The sequence below is a fragment of the Cherax quadricarinatus genome, chromosome 15 (genome assembly GCF_038502225.1).
Source record: "Cherax quadricarinatus isolate ZL_2023a chromosome 15, ASM3850222v1, whole genome shotgun sequence".
NCBI lineage: Eukaryota > Metazoa > Arthropoda > Malacostraca > Decapoda > Parastacidae > Cherax > Cherax quadricarinatus.
The window spans coordinates 11,397,647-11,401,894 of NC_091306.1; positions in this window are offsets into that span (position 1 = coordinate 11,397,647).

Sequence of the window (4,248 nt, forward strand, 5' to 3'; positions counted from 1 at the left end):
TTATCATGAGCATATATTTTTTATAGGAGCCGGAAATTATCAGATACATAAAGATAAAGGCAATATTATAGGTTCTCAGACGATTATTTATGTCTACGTATGTTTATAATCTAAAATATTATCATAATAATTATAATAATGCAATGACTAAGACAATATTGATGATTATGATGGTAACAGGTAAGATCAGCATGCCAAAGCCACTTATATGCATAGCATTACGGGCTGGCTTAAAATTAACTTAAGATTAACTAAGCAATGATGAAATCAGTGATAAGACATTATTGTAAACATAACTATAAAATACAAATGAGTATTACAAAGACAGGTCATGTGGTTGCATGCATTGCTGTTCATTCAGGTAGTGTATTTAAAAAAAAAATAACAAAGTTAGGTTTAACATTTGTGTGATATAATTGTGAGTAACATTTAGGATATACAATTTATATGGTTCAGTTATTCAGTATTTATTTGGTTTTGAGTGAGTAAGTGAACTTTGAGAAGAGACTTGAATTTATAAACAGGTAGTGTTTCTTTTATATTTACAGGTAATGAATTCCAGATTTTAGGGCCTTTTATGTGCATTGAGTTTTTGCATAGTGTGAGATGGACACGAGGAACATCAAAGAGTGATCTGTGCCTTGTATTATGGTCATGTGTTCTGTTGAGGTTGGCAAGGAGATGTTTGAGGGGAGGGTTAATATCAGAGTTAAGTGTTCTATGTATGTAATAAGTGCAATAATAAGTATGGATGTTTTGTATGGTGAGTAGGTTGAGTGTTTTGAATATTGGTGGAGTGTGCTGCCTGTAGTGAGAATTTGTTATTCTAACTGCAGCCTTTTGTTGGGTAATTAGTGGTCTGAGATGGTTAGTTGTTGTTGAGCCCCATGCACAAATTCCATAGGTGAGATAGGGGTAAATAAGAGAGTGATAAAGGGCCAGGAGGGCTGACTGTGGAACATAGTACCGTATCTTCGATAGTATGCCTACAGTCTTGGAAATTTTCTTAGAAATTTGTTGTATATGTGTATGAAATTTGAGTCTATTATCGAGGTGGATTCCTAAGAATTTTCCCTCTGTTAGCTTTGTGATAGGTGATCTGTTTATCGTTATGTTAAGAGGTACATCTGTAGCTCTGCTACCAAACTGAATGAAGTAGGTTTTGTCAATGTTTAGTGTAAGTTTGTTAGTCCTCATCCAGGTAGATATTTTCTGTAATTCGGTGTTTACAGTATTGGCTAGCGTGACTGGGCTCGGGTGAGAGAAGACGTATGTGGTGTCATCTGCAAAAAGTGTGGGTTTGAGTAATTGCGAAGCATTTGGTAGGTCATTTATGTATAGGAGAAAGAGAAGAGGGCCAAGGACACTTCCCTGTGGGACACCAACTGAGAGATAGTATTATACTTTGTAAATTGTTATAACTAGTTTATGTAGGCCTACCAAACCCAAGCTAGCCTAACCCACCTGAGTTCCACTGAGGACCAAGAGCTAGTAGGCGGCCACTTGTGTTAAGTAATATCTATGTTGCTTGATTGGGGTTCGATCTCAGGACCAGTGAAAACGTTTGGTATATTTCTTTGCGCCTGTTGCCTCGATTAGGTAAGAAAGTAAGTTTAAGATAAGATAAGATTTCGTTCGGATTTTTAACCCCGGAGGGTTAGCCACCCAGGATAACCCAAGAAAGTCAGTGCGTCATCGAGGACTGTCTAACTTATTTCCATTGGGGTCCTTAATCTCGTCCCCCAGGATGCGACCCACACCAGTCGACTAACACCCAGGTACCTATTTGCTGCTAGGTGAACAGGACAATAGGTGTAAGGAAACGTGTCGGAATTTCCACCCGCCGGGAATCGAACCCGGGCCCTCCGTGTGTGAAGCGGGAGCTTTAGCCACCAGACCACCGGGCCAGGTACAGGTACAGGTACACATAGGTACAATTACCATACCTAGTAACATATGTGTGGAAAATTGCATTTATCTGAATGTAACTAATTATGTACATAACAGTAAATGATAACAAAGATAATTATTATTTATAAATGTTACATAGACAAGTAGGAATTTGGGACACCTAGGTCGCAAAAAATGTCCCCCTTCGATACCTACCACTGTCATATCCACAAGTTGCTCTGGACCTATTAATTAAATGAAATATACATACACCAGGAATACTGGTAAATATATAAATTTGTGGATTATATATTAAAAATAATAAATGGTTATATATATACACAATTACATAACAGAAGGAAAATATATCTTAATATCACTCACCAATTTGACTGGAGATTAATGTGTATCATACTCAGAAAACCTCACTCTAACTAAATCTATGAAAATAATGCTGGCCAGAATTACACACAAATGTAGAGAGCTGATCTGAGGTTCCTGGAGCTGTCTTGTCCAGTCGTCTGATAGCTCAAGTTATGCAGGAATGCACATCCACCAATTTCGCCTCCTATTTGAGAGGTGTCAACACAATTTTAACCTCTAGAGCACGAAAAATTCTTCCCATTACACCAACGTTGTATCCAATTCAAAACCAAGATGGCGACTCTCCTGCCCAGACAAATATTATTAAATACAGTATAGGCCATCTGTTTACCTATAAATTACCGTATTTCCGGAAAATATATACAGTATTTTCCACAATATGTCAGTCACCTAACAAAACCAGCTCATCCAACTGTCCCTGTTCTTCTTTCTGTCTTTCTCGAAGCCCCATAGAAAAGTGGTTAAAATACACATCTTGTCCAATTATATTTCTATTGTAACTAAGCCTCTCAGGGAAGCTTCCTTGATGTTGGTGAGGGGCTCTTGATTTAGGGAATTGGATCTGTGCTCCAGTTCCCCGAATTAAGCCTGAATGCCTTCCACATCCCCCCCCAGGCCCTGTATAATCCTACGGGCTTAGCGCTTCCCCTTGATTATAATAATAATAATAATAATAATAATATTGTAACTAAGTAACTTACTGTAGGGAAGGGCAATCAGGATTGATCCAAGGAAGTGGAGGATAAATTCGATTTCCTGGATCAAGAGCCCTTCACCCAACCTATCTTATCTCAGCCTAATTTTTTTTAGAATTATATTTAACTTTAATGAAATATAAATATTTAATGACCCATTTATTTCATGACTATCAGCCCCTCAAGGAAAGTTCCTTGATGCTGGTGAGGGGCTCTTGGTCTAGGGAATTGGACCTGTGATCCAGTTCCCTGAATTAAGCCTTCCACATCCCCCTTCACAAGCGCTGCATAATCCTACGGGTTTAGTGCTCCCCCTTGATTATAATAATAATGACTGTCAGATTAAATTTCTTAACTTGTACTCAGCGTTGTTCTGTGAGTTAAGATTACCAGTACATGTATATGTTAATTTTAGTCTTGAACGAGGAGAAATAATAAGAATATTATTTTAGCTCTGTGTTCATCAAGAACTGCAAGAAGCCCCTATCACGAGCCTTTTCCATCCTATGGAGAGGGAGCATGGACACGGGGGTCGTCCCACAGTTACTAAAAACAACAGACATAGCCCCACTCCACAAAGGGGGCAGTAAAGCAATAGCAAAGAACTACAGACCAATAGCACTAACATCCCATATCATAAAAATCTTTGAAAGGGTCCTAAGAAGCAAGATCACCACCCATCTAGAAACCCATCAGTTACACAACCCAGGGCAACATGGGTTTAGAACAGGTCGCTCCTGTCTGTCTCAACTATTGGATCACTACGACAAGGTCCTAAATGCACTAGAAGACAAAAAGAATGCAGATGTAATATATACAGACTTTGCAAAAGCCTTCGACAAGTGTGACCATGGCGTAATAGAGCACAAAATGCGTGCTAAAGGAATAACAGGAAAAGTCGGTCGATGGATCTATAATTTCCTCACTAACAGAATACAGAGAGTAGTCGTCAACAGAGTAAAGTCCGAGGCAGCTACGGTGAAAAGCTCTGTTCCACAAGGCACAGTACTAGCTCCCATCTTGTTCCTCATCCTCATATCCGACATAGACAAGGATGTCAGCCACAGCACCGTGTCTTCCTTTGCAGATGACACCCGAATCTGCATGACAGTGTCTTCCATTGCAGACACTGCAAGGCTCCAGGAGGACATCAACCAAATCTTTCAGTGGGCTGCGGAAAACGATATGAAGTTCAACGATGAGAAATTTCAATTACTCAGATATGGTAAACATGAGGAAATTAAATCTTCATCAGAGTACAAAACAAATTCTGGCCACA